The following is a 22,373-nucleotide window of genomic DNA, read 5'->3' as shown; positions in this document are numbered from 1 at the left end:
TAATCAGGCTTGCTTCTCAAATCTGACTTGACTTTCAGTATAGTTCAATAGTTACCAAAAGGGTGATCTCTAAGGTCCAAGTAGTTTTAACAAGTTTTTCCACGATATTTCTAGTTTGTTATTTTAAAACACTGGTTGCTTGTGAATAATAAGCAAGTCTCTTATTACCTTGAGTCTCCAAATAGAGCTCAATAAGAGGATCTATTCACATTCAGTGATCAAAAATCAGTCCCCCAGTTAGGGCCTACTGTGGGTAAAAGAGTAAAGAAGGGACTCAAGATCAATTTAGTAAGGGGTGAGAACAACTGTTAGCACTTATCAAATTTTGGCAAGGCAGTAGGGCAGGCTTCACGTGGACCTACAGGACTAACTTCCAGAACACCACTGTAGAAATGATCCATCAGGCATTGACTACTTCTACCACAATCAATAATTTCAGCCAACACGATGTAACAGGTTCTGCTGTCATTTGTGAGGATGCAACAGTGAACAAATCAGACAATAAATTCCTGCAGTAATGAAGTTTTACTTCTGGGGCTAAGTAGAATGAGAGATAGGAAGCAAGCAAGGTAAATATGTAAAATAGATATTATGTTAGATGCTGATAATTGTTATGGAGACACAAAGCAAAGGTCTGCAATTTTAAATAGGTTAATGGAGGGAAGGGTGCAAGGCATGTTGATACCTGATGGAAGAAAGTTCCAGAAGGGAGAATACCTGGCATGTTTAAGAAATAAGGAGACCAATGGGGTTAAAACAAAGTGAGTGAAGAGTCATAATAAGGTGTGGCCACGAGGTTACGGGCAGGGTAAGAAGGTGGGAATAGGCAGAAACGGCAACTCACATAAGGCCCTACGGGCCATGGCCAGGACTTTGGTTCTTAGTGAGGTAGAAAGCTATTGAAGGGTTTCTTAGTGGAGTGACACGATCTAACTTACTTTTAAGGGGATTCCTTTGGGTGTTGAGAAGAGGGAAAGAGAGACATGTTGGTAGACTACTGAAGGCATCTGAATGAGCGAGAGATGATGATGATTCTCAACACAATGCCACCAGTGGATATGTTAGACATGAACAAATTCAGCACAGGTGTAGCTGACAAAATGTGTTGATCAATCAGATACTGGTGTGAAAGGATAGGAGTCAAAGGCAACCCAAGATTTTTTTTATTTGAACAACTTGATACATGGGGTTTCCATTAACAAAGATGTAGAAGGCTATGCAAGTAAAAGTGGGTCAGGGGAGGATCAAAAGTTCCGTTTTGGACCTCTTAAGTTTGAAATGATTGCTACCTATTCAAGTTGAATGTCAAATGAAGAATTAATGTCAAATGAAGAATATGAATCTAGAATTCTATGGACAGCCCAAGCACAGATTTTTCTACTGAGATGTGGAAACAAGATGTCAACTAGTTTTCCTAGGAAGACCCTATAACCTTTCATCATTTCCCCCACTTTCCCTGAAGTCTTTTATTTTTTTCTTTCATATTTCATCTACTTACATGTTTTCTCTATGCTCTCAGGTATTTCTTCTGCTCTTCATATCATAATGAGACTTACACTCATCCTCACTCCACGTGATTTTTAATTTAAAATCATGTCTGTAATTCAAGATAAAGAGTATATATATGTGTATACAGACACTTCATTGTGAATGTCCTGAAATGTTTTTATTATTCCTAATGTGTTAATTTAAATGGTCCCTTCTTCTCCAGAAGCTCTACTCTTTGCCTGCTGGTCCCCTAAGAAACCATATTATTCCTTGTACTGCTAATTGAAGCTCAGGTGCAACCTTGGGATTTACTTCCTATGATGTCAATCTCCTGAATAGTGAAAAGCTCAGTGGTTTGGGCTCTTAGACCAGGAGAGAGGCAGCTAGAAGATGGTCAAATTCTTGTCAAGGTACCAGCAAAAAGACTGCCTGCTCCCAGACCTCTGCTGAGGACTCAGTCCATAGGAGTTGAAAAAACCAAGAACCCTCACTGGAGTCTATATTGCCCATGTCACAAGAGATGCAGGATCTTCTTATGGTCTTCTGTTTCCTGATTCTTGCCTTGGACTTATATATTGTATATTCCATGCCAAGAGCACAAAGCTTCCATTTGCTCTTTCTTGATGTTAAAAAAAATTGTCAGAATGATCCATACCCCCACTTTATATGATCAATATTTTATTGCCAACAGAGGGCCCAAGTAGCTATGCAAGGCTATAAAGTGGAAAATGTAGGAAATGTAAGTTAGCACTGATTTAGCACCTAAAATGTGTCAGACATCCTGCTAGGCACTTAACATCTAGTCCGTGTAACTATTCCACACAGTACATAATATTGACTTCATTTATATGTGAAGACCCCTGATTCAGGTTGCAGGTAAGAAATTACTCATAGTCACTCAGTGTCAACCCAAAACTTTCCAACCCCAAACCCCATGATTTTGCTATTGCACTTTTTTACCTTTGAAATATTGTGACTTTTCTCAAAAGATCAATACATACAAATATGTCTGAACACTTTTTAAATATTTCTTGATACTTTCTCTATATACTATCTTTGGGGATGATAATGTCTCAAGTCTGAGCCAGTCTCTTTTAGAGACTGAAATGGCAGAGTGGGCACTGAAAGCCAGGATTGGTTTTCTCCAAAGCACATGCTCTTTCCACTGCACTACAGTATTTTCTATAGTAAAATAGAAATGATTTTTATATTATCCACACCTCAGTTCCCTTTATTAATGTATATATAATTAAGAGTTCACATTATTTAGAGAAGCCACTGGACTTAAGTATATTAAAGCCAATTTCTTTGTGTCCACCTAGCCATAAGGCAATTCCTAGAAAGTTCTGACCACCTGCTGTGGCACAACCCAGTTATTGCTCAATCTGAAAACCTGGTGCCTTGAGTTTGGCCTTGCAAGATGCTAACTAAGGTTAGGAGCAGAGTTGGTGATGTATGTTTGGCGTGATCTCTATATCTAGACATACCAGAACTATTCTAGTTCTTCCAAATTATATACTGAGATGCTCAGGAGTAATCATCATTCTTAATAGGTTGGATCTTGTCCAGGCCCAGATTCTTGGACTTCTCTGAATCTCTTATGATGGTCCCAGAATCAATCTCTCTTAACCACTAAGGACCACCCAGAAGTAGCCCTTAAACTGGAGGTAGCTGTACCAAATTTCCCAGAGCTTCTTCAAGCTAAAGTGGGTCACCCAGGACCACACAGAGGCAGGACAGGACATCTAGTGCAGTTCTGGTTTGGACTTAACTTCCAAAGAATGTGTGGTGTCTCCTCCAGCACTGAGAAAGCAAGCCAGAAAGTCTAGAGCCTACTCACTCATAGAATTACCTTGGATGCAGTGTATCATCTCACCACTTGGTTTCAATGATGTATATGAGCATCAGCTGTCCTCATCTGAAGATTACAGCCTGTAAATCCTAAACTGTGCATTACCCCAAGAATATTGTAAAAGCCATCTCTCCAATCTAGCTTACCCAATAAGGAAATCTTTAACTCTGTTTCTGCTCAATTGTCTTTGTCTAATTCCTGGTGAGTTCAGAATATTTTAATCAATATTTTACATAAAATTATTAACTGGTTAATGATGTAGTACATGGCAATTTTTAGATGAAATGTATCATATACATGAAGGATAATAACATTGTTTGTCATTCAGCATATTCCTGCCTGTGAGTTTTGGGAACAACACAATCAGAAATACCTATTAAACAAAGACTCTATCAAGATTAATCCTGTGAACTGGTAGTAGTAGGTTGAGATTTGGTACCTTTTTTTTGAAGCCTGATTGCACAGTCCAGTGCTGTAACTTACATTCAGTTCTATGTCTTTATTTCACATGAGCAAAAATGGAATGTGATGAATGAGCATATTGAACTAGCCTCTAGCTGAGAATTTTTGACCTTTTGAGTATGTATTACCACTGCCATATTCCAAACCTTTCTATTAAATCCCTGAGCAACCCCAAATTGATATTGTTATTTAAAAGAAATTTTTCTTGTGTAAAGGGATACTAGTATAGTAACACTGCAAGTCACCATATAATCTGACCTAAGCATAGACATGCCTCTGAAAAACCCAGGATGTTGCTTTTCCTTCAACCATCCATCAACTCAATGACTGAGAATATAAGAACATTCTGTTTATGATGTCCCAATTTCCCCCAAAACCAAGAACAAGAGGTTTCATCAGTTTGTGAAATATTTTAAATTTCCTCTAAAATAGATAAATTGATGTACAAGTGATAGTTCTAGTGAGAAAAGAGAAAGTTGTGCTGGATTGATTTGTCTATTTCTTAAACAAAAGGAGGGGGCTAACACAAGAGCCATTTGTCAACCACCATGTGGAATCACTTATGCCAGACTAAGCCATCAATTAAATTGGAAAGCATCGCCCTATACTTTCTAGATTGTAGAAAAATGCTTATACAACTGAGAAAGAGGGAGCAGCAAGACTGTACCTGGTTAATCCAATCCCCTGAGTTCTTCCAATTCTATTACCATAGATTGTCTTTCATCACCTTCTGGATTTTTACCTACAACTGCACTGTAATGCCAGCATCCAGTTACATATCCACACCACTGGTTAGCAGACAAAGAAATCTCTCCAATTTAGTCATTTATGTGTCAGCAAGCAGGGAGCCCCACTTCCCTCATTGCCAGAAAACTTACTCCTGCAGCACTAGAGTGATGGCCAGACATTTACAAGCCATTTTCTTTGGCTGACAATTTTGTTTTTAAACCCTTAATGGAGCATCTGCAACTACTGTTTTATTGAACTAATTTCAAATGCAGTCGTGTTTCCAGTAATCTGTGACAGTTTTAAAAGTTTGAAGAGACCAGGAGATGGAGACAACAGCAGAGCAGATGTGTTTCATTGAGATGTGTTAACATCTTACTACACTATGCTATAGACATATTTCCGGAGGCAAACAATAGGTCAGGCAACAACAACTCCCCTTTAAATGTACCTAATTCCAGGTCAAATGATAAAACGAGAACACACAAGTCACCAAACTCCTTGTCCAATATACAACTATCACAAATGCATATAAAATACAAGGTGAATGATTACAAAAGAAGTCCTGAAAATACCACAACAGATGATTAATTTTGAAGAAAATATACTCATTCATTTAAAAAAAATTACCACTGAGCGCCTATGGTATGCAGGGACTGCCTTCAATTCAGGAGATTTATCAGTAACTTAAGTGCCTGAATTCGAGGACCTTCTGGGGGAGGTGGCAAAAGCAGGCTAAAACAAAGATAATAAATAAGTAAATTACAAATCTTGCTACAAGGTGATAAGTGCAATGAAAGGATGAACAGGTGGAGCAGGATAAGGAAGCTCCAAAGTACAGGCACTGTCCGGGGATAGAATCTGGGTAGTCAGGATACTATTCGGCAAAGTAACATTGAACAAGCACTTGAAGGATAGTTGGGGAATAACAATTATATTTTAATGAGAAATTATCAATTAAAAATCAAAGTCTAAAGAATTAATCTGATAAATTGCACAAAAATCTGATGAATAGAGTTGAAGACTAGTAACAAAGTGTCAGAGAGCAAGAATGATGGAAAAAATACACTCAAGTACTTCTCCCTTTGCTCTTCCCAACAGTGTTTTTTTCCACAGCTCCCTTTTCCCTCATTTCCTGTTTTGCTTTTTTCTTTCCCCGAAAAATTCACATGCTTCCTCTCTCTATTTGCATGTACTTTTTAAAACTATATGAATAACTCTACTTGTTTCCAATAATACATCCCAGTTGCCCCCCCCTTATCCATGGGGGATACATTCCAAGACCCCCAGTGGATACCTGAAACCATGGACAGGACCAAACCCCACATATACTGTCTTTTTCTACACATACATTCCTATGATAAAGTTTACTTTATAAATTAGGCCCAGTAAGAGATTAACAACAATAAAATAGAACAATTATAACAATATACTGTAATAAAAGTTATGCAAATGTGCTCCCTCTCAAAATATCTTGTATTGTTCTCACCCTTCTTCTTGTGATGATGTAATAATATGTCTATGTGATAAGTGAGGTGAATGACGTAGGCATTGTGACTTAGCGCTAAGTGACATTTGTCAAGCTATGTATGCTCAGGAGGAGGATCATGCGCTTCTGGACTGCAGTTGACCTTGGGTAACTGAAAGTGCAGAAAACAAAACTGTGGATAAGGGGGGACTACTGTATTTTTGTCCTGGGAAACCAACATACCCACTTACCTTATCCTTGCAGGAAACACTTTCTTTACTAACGCTGTGACAATCAAAATCATAGTAAAGACTATGTCTCATTTAATAATTTTCTCTTTGCTCCTGAAACCTTTGCCCTAAAGTGAAAGGCCATCAACTGAAAACAAAAATCATTAATTTTACAAGGAAATTATGAAGTATATTATCTCAATCCAAAATAATCCATTTTCATAGATTGGAATATATAAACTTGTGAACAAAGAAAACAAGTTTATATAGATAAGTAATTAATGTGAACATTAAATAAAGTTTGAATATAAATTGTAATGAAGTTTATTTTACTCACCAAGGAAGGAAGAAATTGGATAAGATTGAATAAGGGGTGGCAGTTGGAGCTTATCTTTAGACAGGCCATTTGTTATCAAAATGGGATATGCTGGATATATTAATTTCCTAGGGCTGCCATAACAAATTATCACGAGCTGGGTGGCTTAAAACAAATTTATTCTTTCACAGTTCTGAAAGCCAAAAGTCCAAAATCAAGTCCAAAAGGCTTGGCAAGCTGTCTGAATTCTCTAAGGGAGAATCTATTCCATGCCTCCCTTGTAGCTTCTGGTGATTGTTGGCAATCCTTGGCATTCTTTGGCTCGTAGATGCATCATTTCCATCTCTACTCGTCTTCACACAGTCTTCTGTCTCTGTATACAAATTTCCTTCTTCTTTTGAGGCTATCAGTCATTGGATGAGCATTCACCCTCCATTATCATTCCCCTCATAACCTGATTACACAGGCAAAGGACCTATTTCCAAATAAGCTCATATTCACAGGTACTGGAGTTTAGAACTGAACCTATCTTTTTGGCGGACACAATCCAACCCACTGGATAAGAATTTCCTTTTTCTTAAGACTGTGACAAAATGAAGAAACTATCGTGTTAAGTAAATGGTGTGTCTTTTCCTGAAATTATATTGTTGATTCAGTGTATTGCTTTCAGTGTGTTTTGAGATTTAAAAAAAAAAAAAAGTTGTTATTCCTAAAAAAGTGTTGAGAAAAATGAGCTGTTGTGGTGAAAAGTGGTTAAACAGACATAATGTGAACTATCTGTATTTCAGATTCAAGAACAATCCAACTGTGACTCAGATACATTATATATTTCCGTGATAATGTATTAAAAGCATTATTTCCAATGCATGCTATTAAGTAGGCCCTTAAAAATTCTTAAATGCCCCATTATGAGTATACTTATCTTTTTTGAAAGATTTATTTGAGAGAGAGAGTGAACAAAAGTGAGCACGAGCAGGGGAGGGGCAGGGGAGAGGGACAATCAGACTCCATTCTGAGCAGGAAGTCCGACGAGGGACTCAGTCCCAGGACCATGAGATCATGACCTGAGCCAAAGGCAGCCACTTAACTGACTGAGCCACCAGGCGCCCCATGAGTATATTTATCTTGATGAGCACCGAGTAATATATAGAACCGTTGAATCACTATATTGTAACCTGAAACTAATTTAACATTGTATGTTAATTATACTGGAATTAAAGTTAAAATAAAAAATCCAAAAGTTAAAACAGTACTATAAACTAAAAAGAAATTTCTTAAATACTCCTACAATCTAAAATTTCCTGATAGAGTGGAAGAAGAGAAAAAAATGTCATAATGTGGATGCCACAGGTTCATTTTCTAATTAATTTGCATACAGTCTGTAATGGCTTGAATTATGTCCCCTCAAAAGATATGTTCATGTCCCAACCCCTAGTATCTCAGAATGCAATCTTTTTTGGAAATAGGGTCTTCGCAGACATAGTCAATTAAGGTGAAGTCATTAGGGTCCTAATCCAGTGTCCTCAAAAAAAGTGTCCCGGTGTCCTCATAAAAAGAGGAAATTTGGATAGAGACAGATACTCCATGAAGATAAAGAGAGAACACCATGGAGGGATAAAGGCCGAGATCAGGGTGATCCATCTACAATCCAAGAAAGACCAAAGATTGCCAGAAAACCACCAGAAGAGAGGCATAGAACAAATTGTCTCTCACAACTAACCTGTCAGTGTCTTGGATTTCTAGCCTCCAGATCTGTGAGACAATAAATTTCTATTGTTTAAGCCACCTAGTATGTGGCACTTTGCCATGGCAGGCCTAGAAAACTAATACACCTTTTGGTGTAAGAAAACTTTATACCTCTTGGTGTGAAGAGGGCTAAAGCTGATAGGACGTATTATATGTGATGGATCCTCAAGGTTGCTCTTCAACAACGAAAATCTCAAATGTTAAATGCCAAGGGTCTGTCCTATATGAGAGTTTCCCAGTACAACCCTGTCCATACCTCCTCACCACCACCACGGAGAGTTTAGTCTAATTACTGCTCCATCAACAATAGGAAATGAAACTTAGGTTGCTATAACAAAGGTGGTCAGTGGATGAAGTTTTGTCTCTTCTCTTTTGCTTTTCATGATTAATTCAAAAGAAGAGTCTAAGAGGGCCCTGAAATGTAACATATATGTATCAGTAACTCTTCACTACCAGCATAATATCCATGTTTTTACTCCTTCATTTGTATGAGAGGATAGGAGCAGAAAATGGACTCAGCTAAAAATACATTTCTCAAACTCATTTGCTCAGAGGATGGTCAATAACGTGTAAGCATATCTTATAAGCAAGGCATAAGAAAGCATTGGATGAGACTTTTGGAAAAGTTTCATTAAGCTAACAGGTACCCCTTTACTTTACATTTCCCTCTTCTTTTTTTCTTTCCCAAAACTTAGCTGTAAAGTCTTGAGGTCCAGCAGCCATTTGGTGACCATGAGTGGATGGCTTAGAAATCCATCCAAGATTCCCTGACACTCCTGTGCTACTGAACAGATATCAGTAACTGCCTGTCTCCATACTTTTCATTGACTGACAAAAATAAAATGATATCTATTTAAATTATTCTATTCAGCAGTCTGTCACTGGCATCAAAATACAAGTCTTAACTGATATAAAAACTTATCCATGCAGTGGATACACCCTTGGTTTACAAGTCTCTAGGTAGCTTAATCCAACCTTGTCATATTTTACAATGCAGATTAATACACATTTTTGAAAGTGAAATAAATATTTGACTGTGGGGACATTAATGTACATTTTAAGAAACAATTCTAATAAAGCCACAATAAATATTTTATCTTGTGCTTTCTTAATCATGCAACTACTTCAGAATTTAAAAAACAAAAAAACAAAACTTGACTCACTTTAAATTTTTCATTAACCAGAAAAGTAATCATTTTTCAATAGCCACAAAATGGGTAACCTAATTCTTTGATGTGAGTTTGAGAGATTGACTGAGAGCTTGAGAGTTTTAAATTTTGGGGGTTGCTACGATATACAAAGGCTGGCAATGGTTAAGCACTGATTTATTGAGACTTCTCCAAATAGCTTCACTAGCAGAGGAGTAGAGTAAGTGAAAATTAAAAAAGGAAGCACTTGAAGGACTCTTTATTGCTTGGGTATATTAGCTACTCCTTTGGAACACAAAGAATGTCTAGGGCATAATTCTGAGAATACAGGTCGTTTTAATATGGAAAACACTTTAAGATATACCACAAAACCACTTAACTGGGGACCTACCAGGAAAGTTTGTGTTTTTCATAATCTTATAGATAAGAGAATAAATGGGAGCCACTCTTTGCTTTTAATAATTCCTATTTCCTTTCTCCATTCAAAGAAAAAAAATGAAAGGAAATAAAAGGAAAAAGGAGACTATTATCAGAATTCCTTTTTTTTATTAAGTTCAATTAGCCAACATATAGTACACATCTTTAAAATTCCTTCTAAAAATTGAGGCTACAACATAGCCTTAAATTAAGTTTATATCATCTATAACATCATAAAGTTAAAAGCACATGATCAAATTTTCTCTAAAAAAAACAACAGTGTGACATTCTAAGGAATTACTCCATGTTTTCCTAGTTAAAAGACCTTATTAAAAACGTATACTTTTTTTCAGCGATTTTCCTTAAAAATTGTATTATTTCTCTTAACAAGTCAGCTCAATTCAATTACTTGGATTACTTGGCATTGTCTCTTTGAAGGTATCATTCAAGTGGAAAAGCCAAGTTGCCTATGATGAACAAGTATCTGAGATGCTTCAAATGATTTGGTTTTTCTTCTTGGCTACAACCTAATTTAACAAAACTGTGCCAGGGGCACAAGAAAAATTATTTTCAATTGATTACCATTCTAGAAAAGTCAGCCATCAAAACCTTTTAGGATAGGATGTTTCAGGCCTGTTAGTCTCTGATTGACAATCTTAAGAAGTACTAGACTTCATTTTAGAACTAAGAAACAAAAGTCTACATGTTTCTACCATTTTCATCCTTCTCTTTCCCATTTGAAGATTTTCAGCTTTGGACTTCTGATTTTGCTACTATTCTAAGTGCTTTTTTCCCCCTTCCAACCGCCATTCTCTTTCTTTCCATCGCTGTTATCTTTCCAAAACCTGTTTCTAAGTGACAACATTCTTGAATTCTTTGAAACTTAACCTTGATACATAAGTGTAATATTTCAAATGTGTATGGCACCATAGAGCAAAATGAGATTTCATATTCATTACCTTAATTCTGATGAGGTAGGTCAGGTAGAGAGAATCATAAATACAAATTTGGAAATTGAGCACCAGAACAGGTATTTAGAACTCAGCCAGGATCACATATATACTAAGTGACAGAGCCAAGACTAGAATTCAGTCTTCAGCTTTCTACTCCAGCTCTTCATTCACTGTGTTGTACTTCACTTCTACTCTCACTTTTGAAATGGTATTTTTGCCCCATCAACAGGAAGGTGATTGAAGTGACTCATGAGAGAGAGAATTCTCTCCCAGTTAGACATGTCTCCAAATTTAATTATTATTGTTGGCGAAAGTTTAAGAAGATACAAAGGTAAAGAAAAATGTCTGTTTGAAATAATTTATGTTATATTACTTTTGACAATTAGGTCATTTACCAAAACTACAATATTCAATGCCATTCACTGCAAATCTAACACAATGCCATTCTTAAAAGCTGAGCAACTGACAAATGTTTTCAGAGGTATCTTCTGCGTGAATTATGAGTTTACCTTAGGGAATTTTATGAAGCCAGGTACAGGATGTCATAACACCATCTGCTTGGATCAGAGGGCTTTTGCTTCTAGATTTACAGGACATTTGGCTTGTATTCTTTGTTCCTCTGTCTCATCAGTTATTTCTAAGGAGACCTATATCACCACAGTCTTGGAAAATGGTCCACAGGGTTAGTGAAGGATAAAGATTGGTGGCAAAAATCCAGTTCTTCTCTGCTGTTCTTCCAATCCCTACTTAATTTTAGCTCCATCCATAGCTATGAGAATCAGCCTAGTTCAACTATAAAAATAAGGTTGAGTAAGCACACCCAGAGCCCAAAGAAATAAAAACAAATTTTGTAGGTGAGGATGTAAGTAGCTGTAAGCTTAAGAATAATCTATGCCTGTATTTTCCCTTGATTATTTTTCTGTTTTTCCTAGCCATCTTTGTGGGAGAGAAGTATTCTGAATTTATACATTAAAGAAAAAATGTTAAAACTTTTCTTAAACCAATAAATAATGTGTTAAATCAATTATCTGTTCAGTGAATATTTACTGAGAACTTATTCTGAGACACATTGTGATAAATACCAGGGATATGATGTGAACGAGACAAGTATGGTCTTGCCATCACGAAGCTTACAGTTTACGGAAATGTACAAAAGTAAAAATAAAAATTAAAGTAAACATAATAACTGCTACATCAATGGACATACAAGATTCTATGAGGTAATTTAAAACAAAACATTCCCCTGGGCATATCTAAGATTAAATATGATTCACTATATATCAGGTTTAACTCAACTCAAACTTTCTTTTTGCTCTTAAAGGATGAGGAATAAAAATAAAAAAGGATAGGGGCACTTGGGTGGGCTCAGTTGGTTAAGTGTCCAGCTCTTGATCTCGGCTCAGGTCATGATCTCAGAGTTGTGAAATCAAGCCCCTACTGGGTGAGAAACCTGCTTAACATTCTCTCTCTCCCTCTGTACCCACCCCCTGCTTGCGCACACCTTGTGCACACCAGCGCTAATAAATAAATAAATAAATAAGACATTATTATAAGGATAACCCTGAGCTTGTTATAATGTAGAGAAAATGTAGATTACTCTTAAATCTATTAATTTTTAAGATTTTATTAATTGCAATGTTGTGTTGTAACAGTTTCTGATGTCATCTTTGTAAAATATAAAGAGATTATTTTGAACATTAGCTTAGACTAAAATCAAAAGACATACTCCTTCATGCTAATATATATATTTTTAAGTAGGCTTCATGCCCACCATGGAGCCCAGTCCGAGGCTTGAACTCACAACCCTGAGATCAAGACCTGAGAGGAGAACAAGAGCAGGGCATACCCTCATACTAATAAATTTTTATAACAGTAAAACTTTATCTTCTTTTCTCCATATCTTAAATTGAATGCACTTAGGCTGTAACTTCATGAGCAAAGAAAGCCAACCAAAATTTCATGGTAGGAGATAGACGGCAACAGCTAATGTTCATCTATATTAAATGTAATAAAGAAATTATATTATTCTGTAAGATGGTCAGTGCTTTAGCATGGTCATACAATAGATATCACATTTTCAAATTGCTCACCTAAATTTATTGTTAAGAAGCTAATCATGATAGCCTGCAAGTGATGTTAATACTCAAACTGTAATAATGAATGTAGTATGTTATAAATTACTTTCTATAACTCACTGAAAATTCTGAGTGCTTCTATGAGAAGTAACCAAGAAACCCTTGGCAAGATTCCATACTGATCTTATAATGTCTTTCCAGGGAAAATACTTGTGATAGAATCTTCAAACCTCCACAGCAAAAATCCTACCTTTGAGTTCATATCTTGAAAAACAACAACAATCAAATTGAATGAGCAGGAACATTTACTTCTGTTAATGGATCTTTACTGCTATCAGCTGGTTTAGAAAAATTTTCCACAGGAACTTCATTCTATTCATTAAGATAGCCAACAACTGGAACAGATGATAATAGATGTTCAAATTTCAAATATTAGCCAGCTGGATTTTCAAGGTTTTTTATAATTTGAAATACCTTTAAATTTCAACAGTGAGTCAAGTCTACTGAATTTTAGCCTGGAGTCAGAAGAAATGGTGCCATATTCTTGGTTAGTATACAGAGTTATTGTAGTACTAATTTAATAAAGGAATACTTCGTTGAAGACTTATTTCTTCCTTGTCTCTCTAATATAACACATGTCTACTTGACAAATAATGCAAACTTAACTACAGGGGATCCATGGATTATGATACCACAAACCTAGAATCTGTGCAAATGTTTGCCAAACTCAAGATTTATATCAGTCCAAAACAAATACTTTCTAATTTCTCCATCTAGTCTTATCTCCTAGAAGACTACCAATTCTGACAGCTGCTATTGCTACAGCTTTAGCCAAGCCTACTCTAGAGCAGATAATACCAAATATATACATATACAATTTTTTTTTTATGTTTACACTTCCCGAGAGACCAGTTGTCAACTGGCCAGGGAATGTGTCTATGTGGGCCAAACCACAGAGAAATATTCTTATCTAGTGTATATTTATTTTACTTTTTGGCGTATCCTAAATATGATCCAAATTTCTCTTTCTCCATGAAATGTTAATATATGTGTCCTGATCAGAGGTCGGAAATTTCTGCCATGCCATTGCTTTTAAAAGAACAGCAAAATAAAAAGTTCCATGTTATATCCAGATATTATGACTTAATGCATTTTAAAAATTTACAGTTATATAAGTAGCCTCAAATAGTATTTAAAATATGCCTAATATTCTAAAATAGGAATTATTATTCTTAAAATACATTTCAAAAGAAAAATTCTCATTCTTGAAAAAGTAATGTACTTTTGTGAATATTTTTATCTGGCATTTGGCAATTAATTCATGTTCAAAAAAGATTGTTAAATTTACTGAAAGAACAAATTGAGTATATAACTGTTTAAAAATATCTAATCATATTAGCATAAGAACTGTGATACACTAAATTTTTATATATTCAGTCCAATACAAAACACTTTTTCATTAATCCACTTTAAAAATCCACTTTCAAAATAATGAAAAAATGAAGAATATTCATATTAATTTTTAAAAATTTCTTGCTGCCTTCTATTTTGAAAATTAACATTTTCAAAGTAATTAAAATTTGGCTTTTTAGTAACTTAATGAATTTGACCAAGCACACATATTTGCTTTCCTTTCCTGTTGTAACCACTTAAAATGACAGTAATAATAACAAGAACAAAAACAAATAATACACTCATAGGAGTTAAAGAAATGGAAGGAGAATGAGTAGTATACTAGAAAATATACCAAAATAATAAAAAGAAGATGAGGCAAATTTTCTTTCTGGCAATTGGGCAGCCTAGATACCCTAACATAACCATAACCTGCTCTAAAAATAACTAAAAATGCAATGTACATAGCATCAGTTAAATTTGTGGGGATGCTATAAAAAGGTAAGGATTATTTGAGGCTTAAAAATACAGTGACAGAAACTAAGGAAAAGAAAAATATTTTTACCTGAGAGATATTTGCCAAACCCAAGTAATCTTGAGCTCCTGTTTTCAAAGTTTCACAATCATGGGAAACATGAATAAACCCTAGAGCCAAGCCAACATGGAAACCCTTATAGATGATTTTCCTACATAAACTGGAGAGGATATGGTGCCATATTCTGGTTAGTATACAGGTGTACTCTGTCTCCTATCATCTCTTAGGTTCTTACTCTCACCCCACACCTCCATCTCTCACCACCAACTACACCTCTTCTGCGAATAGTAAAAGAAAAAAATGTATCTCGAAACTTGGTACTGGCAGAGGAAAAAAAGTTAACTTTCTTAAGAATTTATAAATACAAACAGGTTCTCAATGAGTTTTACAAACCAATGATATATTGTCTGGAATGTGTGAAGAATCTTAAAGCAGGAATTTATTTTGAAGTGGTCTTAGATTAGTAGTAAGTATAGCCACTGGTAGAAAAAATTTCATATCTTTTCCAAGGGACGCCAATGCAAAACCAAGGATTTAATGAAATGCTAGATAAACAACTAAGAAATATGAGCTTAAACTCAAAACTCACCAAATACGTAGGAAATCAAACACCATGAAGAAGAACCAGTGGAATTAACAAATTGTAGAATCAGACAGAAATAGAAACAAAGAGCAAGGGCAACAAATAGAAAACAGTAGATATTAATCCAACACAGTAGATATTAATCCAACTACATCAATAATCACTTTGAATGTCAATGGTCTAAATGCACCAATGAAAAGACAGAGATTGTCAGAGTGGATCAAAAAATAAGATCCAAGTATACGCTATCTACCAGAAAACCACTTTTAATATAAAGATGAATATAGATTAAATGAACGACAAAAATATACCTGTAACACCAATCAAAAGAAAGCAAGAATAGCTATAATTCACACAGCCAGACTTCAGAGCAAAGAAAGTACTTAGGAATAAATAATGGCATTACATAATGATTATGAGGTCAATTCTTCAGGAAGACATGACAATCGTTAATATATATAAGCACCTAACAACAGAGCATTAAGCTATGTGAGGTAAAAACTAATAGAAATGCAAAAAAAGAAAAAAATAGATGAAGTCACTATCATAGCTAGAGACTGTAGCATCCTTCTGTCAGAAATGGAGAGATCCAGCAGGCAAAAAATTAGTAAAGAAAGCTGAACTCAACAGCACCATCAATGAACTGGATATAGTTGACATCTACAAACTGTTTCATCCAATAATAGAATACACATTCTTCTCAAGCTCATAAGAAACATCTACCAAAATAGACCACATTCTGGGCAATGAAACACACCTTAACAAATTTAAAAGGACAGAAATCATAGAGTGTATGCTCTTAGATCACAATGGAATTAAACTAGAAATCAGTAGCAGAAAGATAACTGGAAAAGCCCAAAATACGTGGAGATTAAACAATACACCTCTAAAATTTGGGTCAAAGAAGAAATCTCAAGAGAAATCATAAAAATATATTGAGGAAAAAATGAAGACCCATCTTATCAAAATGTGTGGGATACAGCAAAAGTAATGTTTAGATAAAAATCTATAGCATTGAATGCATATATTAGAAAAAGAAGAAACATCTAAAATTAATCATCTAAATTTCCAACTTAGGAAACTAGAAAATAAAGAGCAAATTAAATCCAAAGTAAAAAGGAGGAAAGAATAAGAATTAGAGCAGAAATCAATAAAATTGTAAAGAGGAAGTCAATAGAGAAAATCAGTGAAACCAAAAGATGGTTCTTTGAAAAGCTCAATAAAATTGACAAGCCTCTAGCCAGACTAAGAATAAAAGAGAGAAGACACAAATTATTATTGTCAGAAATGAAAAAGGGGGGGAACCTGGGTGGCTGAGTTGGTTAAGCGTCTGCCTTCGGCTTGGGTCCCTGCTCGGTGGGAAGGCTGGCTTCTCCCTCTCCCACTCCCCCTGCTTGTGTTCCCTCTCTCGCTGTCTCTATCTCTGTCAAATAAATAAATAAAATCTTAAAAAAAAAAAAAAAAGAAATGAAAAAGGGGGCATGACCACAGATTCCATGGACATTAAAAGGATAAAGTAAGACTATGGTCAATTCTATGGCAACAAATTTGAAAATCTAGATGAAATGGACCAGTTCCTTGAAAGACACAATCTGCCAAAACTCACACAAGAAATAGACCATCTGAATAGGCCAATATCCACTAAAGAAATTGAATCAATAATGAAAATCCTCAAAACCAAAAGGCGCTAATGGGTTCACTGGTGAATTCTGTCAAACATTTAAGGGAGAAATTATACCAACCCTCCACTATCTCTTTCAGAAGATAAAAGTAGAGAGAGTACTTCCTAACTCATCTTATGAGGCCAGCATTACCCTAATACCAAAACCAGACGAAGACATTAAAAGAAAACTACAGACCAATATCTCTCATGAATATAGATGCAAAAATTCTGAACAAAATATCAGCAAATCAAATCCAACAATGTATAAAAAGAATTATACAACACAACCAAGTAGGATTTATTCCAGGTGTGCAAGTCTGGTTCAACGTTAAAAAATAATATAATCCATCACCTCAACAAACTAAGAAAGAAAAATCACATGATCACATCAATAGATTAAAAAAATTCATAAAATCCATCACCCACTCATGATAAAAACTCTGAGTAAACTAGGAATAAAAGGGTAGCATTCTTAAATTGGTAATATCTACAAAAACCTACCACTAATACCATTAATGATGAGAAACTCAAATCTTCCCCACTAAGATCAGATGCAAGACAAGGATGTCCCTCTCACCACTCCTTTTCAACATTATACTGGAAGTTCAAGCTAAGGGATAAGATAAGAAAAGGTATGGAAGTAAAAGTTACAGAGACTGTAAAATAGGAAATTAAACTTTGTTTGTGGATGACATAATCAGGTATGTAGAAAATCTCAAAGAAACAACCAAAAAAACTCCTGGAAATAATAAGCAATTATAGCAAGGTTGCGGGATAAAAAGCCAATATACAAGAGTCAATCACTTTCATATATACTAATAATGAGCAAGTGGAATCTGAAATTAAAAACACGATACCACTTACATCAGCATCCCAAAAATGAAATACTTAGGTATAAAACTAACAAAAAATGTACAACATCTCTATGAGGAAAACTATAAAGCTCTGATGAATGAGGGGCACCTGGTTGGTGCCCTCTACCTCAGTTGGTAGAGCATGAGACTCTTAAATTCAGGGTGGTAAGTTCAAGCCCCACGTTGGGTATGGGGACTACTTAAAAAACAAACAAACAAACAAAGCTCTGATGAAATAAAAACTAACTACACAAAGGGAGAGATATCCCATATTCATGGATAAAAAGATACAATATTGTTATGATGTCAATTCTTCCCAACTTGATCCAGAGATTCAATGCAATCCCAATCAAAATTCAGCAAGTTATTTTGTGGATTATCAATACACAGATTCTTAAGTTTATATTGAGAGGTAAGAGACCCAGAAGAGCCAACACAATCTTGAAGGAGAAAAAAGTTGGAGGACTGACACTACTCAATTTAAGACTTACTATAAAGCTATAGGATTTAGGACAGTGTGATAGTGGCAAAAGAATAAACAAACAGATTAACAGAAGAGACTAGAGGGCTCAGAAATAGACCCGCACAAATACACTTAACTAATCTTTGACAAAGGAACAAAGGCAATACAAGGAGAAAAAATAATCTCTTCAACAAATGGTGCTGGAAAAAAAAAAGGGGGATGTGTGCCTGGGTGGCTCAGTCGTTCGCGTCTGCCTTCGGCTCAGATCATGATCTCAGGGTCCTGGGATGGAGCCCCACATCAGGCTCCCTGCTCAGCAAAGAGCCTGCTTCTCCCTCTCCCTCTGCTGCTCCCCCTGCTTGTGCTCTCTCTGTGTCTGTCTCTGTCAAATAAATAAATAAAAAATCTTTTAAAAAAATGGTGCTGGAACAACTGGATATCCATGCTCAAAAAAAAATTGAATCTAGACAAATCTTACACTTTTCACAAAAATTAACTAAAAATGGATCACATATCTAAATATAAAACACAAAACTCTAAGATTCCTAGAAGATAACATAGGAGAAAACCTGGATGACTTTGGGTTGACAATGACTTTTCAGCTACAACACCAAAGGCACAATCCATGGAAGAAAGAATTGATAAACTAGACTTCATTAAAATGAAATAACTAAAACAACAACAACAACAACAACAACAAAACAAAACAGTTTCTTCTATGTCAAGAGAATGAGAAGAAAAGCCACAGACTGGGAGAAAATATTTCTAAAAGACAAATCTGAGAAGGAAATGTTATCTAAAAAATACATGGGCACCTGGGTGGCTCAGTCAGTTAAGTGTCTGATTCTTGGCTTCAGCTCAGGTCATGATCTCCTGGATCATGAGGTCAAGGCCTGCATTGAGCTCGGAGCACAGCAAAGAGTCTGCTTGAAGGTTCTCTCCTTCTGCCCCTCCCTCCACTCATGCATGCACACACTCTGTCTCTAAAATAAATAAATCTTTTTTAAAAAAGGCTAAAAAATACAAAGAACTTTTAAAACTCAACAATAAGAAAATAAACAACCCAATTAAAAAATAGGCCAGAACCTTAAGAAACACCTCACCAGGGGTGCCTGAGTGGCTCAGTCAGTTAAGCATCTACCTTCAGCTCAGGTCATGATCCCAGGGCCCTGGGATCGAGCCCCACATTGGGTTCTCTGCTCAGCAGAGAGCCTGCTTCTCCCTCTGCCTGCCACTCTGCCTATCTGTGCTCTCTCTCTATCTCTCTGTCAAATAAATAAATAAAATCTTAAAAAAAAAACACCTCACCAGAAAAGATGCACAGATGTTCAATCAGCGTATGAAGAGATGCTCCACATCATGCATCATAAGGGAAATGCAAATTAAAACAATATAGAGACACCGCTGCACACCTTTGGAATGGTCAGAATTCCCACAACACCAATTGATGATATGGATGTGGATCAACAGGAACTCTCATATATCGTTGGTGGGAATGTAAAATGGATCAGCTATTTTGGAAGACCATTTGACAGTTTCTTACAAAACTAAACATACTTTTACCATATAATCAAGCCATCACTCTCCCTGATTTTTTTTTTTTTTTTTAGAGAGAGTGTGCGAGCAGGTTGGGAGGGGGCAGAGGGAGTGGGATAGAGAGAGTCCTAAGCAGGCTCCATGTCCAGCACAGAGCTGGACATGGGGCTTGATCTCATGACCCTGAGATCATGACCTGAACTGAAATCAAGAGTTGGATGTTCAACCGACTTACCCACCCAGGTGCCCCACTATCCCTGATACTTATCCAAAGGAGTTGAAAACTTTTTTAAAAAGATTTTATTTATTTATTTGAGAGAGAGAGAATGAGAGATAGAGGGGAGAGGGTCAGAGGGAGACGCAGACTCCCCGCTGAGCAGAGAGCCCAACGTGGGACTTGATCCCGGAACTCTGGGATCATGACCTGAGCCGAAGGCAGTCACTTAACCAACTGAGCTGCCCAGGTGCCCCTAGGAGTTGAAAATTTTTATCCACACAAAAACCTGGACACATATTGTATAGCAGCTTATTTATGATTGCCAAAACTTGGAAGCAACCAAGATGTACTTCAGTAATGAATGGATACCTAAACAGTGGAACATTCAAACGATAGTATGTTATTCAGCACTAAAGAGAAATGAGCTATCAAGCCATGTAAAGACTTGGGGAAACCTGAAAGACATATTACTAAGTAAAAGAAGTCAATCTGAAAAGGTTACATACTGTATGATTCCAATTACACGACATTCTGGAAAAGACAAAATTATGGAGACATAAAAAAGATCAGCGGTTGCCATAGGCTGGGGGAGGGAAAAGGATGAATAGACAGAGCACAAAGGACTTTTAAGGTACTGAATATATTCTGTAAAATACTCTGATAAGGCTTAGGAAAATGAATGTTTCAGATTTTTTAAAAATAAACATGTAGCAGAACAAAATCAAAAATTACAAGGAGCTACCTCTTTGGAATGGGACTGTGGATAAAAAGACATGAGTTAGAGAACTGCCATTTCTCATTACAAGCCCTCCTGTGCTAGGTGATTTTCTCCTATTAAAATGAACCATTTCCATCTAAACAATGATTGATAAATAACACAAAACCAAAATAAAATGACTCTTGTTCAGAACGTTTATCATTCATGTAACTAATGGCTGCCCCAGCCTTATATTTTCCATTTGGTACTATTTTTACTTGTCTTCTTTGTCAAGATATGCTATCCCATATCATGAGGTATAATGATATCTATCTTTTTCTGCAAGAAGAGAACCCAAATAAACCCCAGGGCTAAATGCAGGACACTTTTTCAGTAGCTTGTAAAATATTTTATGAACATCATCATAAGTGAGCTGACTTGGCTTCTCAATCATAGAGGAGGAAAAGAAGATGCAACCGAGAGTCTTGGAATCATTTCAGCTAATTTATAGCTAGGGCACAGTCGGATTCAGGGATCCTCAAGGCCGTAGAGTTGCCAACTCAGCCATCTTAACAGCACTGTCCCTTAATTGGAACGCACCCAAAGAGGGACAATGATGCTCTAGGTCTGAGATTCACTCAATGAACCTTGCAGTGATCCAGGACCAGCTAGCAGAGAATCTGACTCACCTCTGAGTCAGTCCCATTATGTCCCTAGTCAACCTTGTACAAACTTCCCTTGGTCTTTATTATTATTACTATTTTTCATGCTTTATAACTGAAGAAAACCTTAGAGGACAGAACCTCTTTTTTTCTCCTTTCTTCATATAGAAACAGGAATGACAAGTTGCAAACCTGTTTCCTAATGAGACAGCTGATGCCTCATTGGGTGGTTTGCTGCTACTACGCTGTCAAAAGGACACAGCCCTCCAGACATTATCAAAGAGAATGTGTAATCTCATCAAGGGGCCCAATCTATTCTCTTCCCTCGATTAAAAGAGTGAAAAAGAAGGACAGTTCCAATCTTACCTTATTATTGTTAGTTTTAATTCAGTCTTCCCTCCAATTTTCTTTCCAAGAGATTACTCCTGATACAAAGCAACCCAGGAACATGGAAACCCCAAACGACACTTTTCTAAAACTATCCCCATGTTGACAAACAAGCATACAGTGAAGTTGGGAGTTCTATTAAAGGAATAATCAATATCCCAGCTTTGACTTCCCTATATCTTGTTTACTAACTCATTACATATTCCTATATTACACTACATATTTACTTTATATTCTTTACTATATATTCTCTAAAGCTTTATCAACTGAATGAATCTTGTGTTTCATATCATCTTCAAAGCTATGCAGAGAGATGAGAAAATCATTTCACAGACTAGCTTTCCCAAAAAGAAAGGATCGGTAAGAAATTATTGTCCATCTTGTGACAAAATTTATCTATAGGTTTGGAGTACTTAATATACTTAGAACATTAGCACAATACAAACATTGTGATGATACAATTACAAACACATCAGAATCATCTCTCACCTCACTGGTTTGGC

The sequence above is a fragment of the Phoca vitulina genome, unplaced genomic scaffold (assembly GCF_004348235.1).
Source record: "Phoca vitulina isolate PV1807 unplaced genomic scaffold, GSC_HSeal_1.0 scaffold4, whole genome shotgun sequence".
Lineage (NCBI taxonomy): Eukaryota > Metazoa > Chordata > Mammalia > Carnivora > Phocidae > Phoca > Phoca vitulina.
This window is presented reverse-complemented; position numbering follows the sequence as displayed.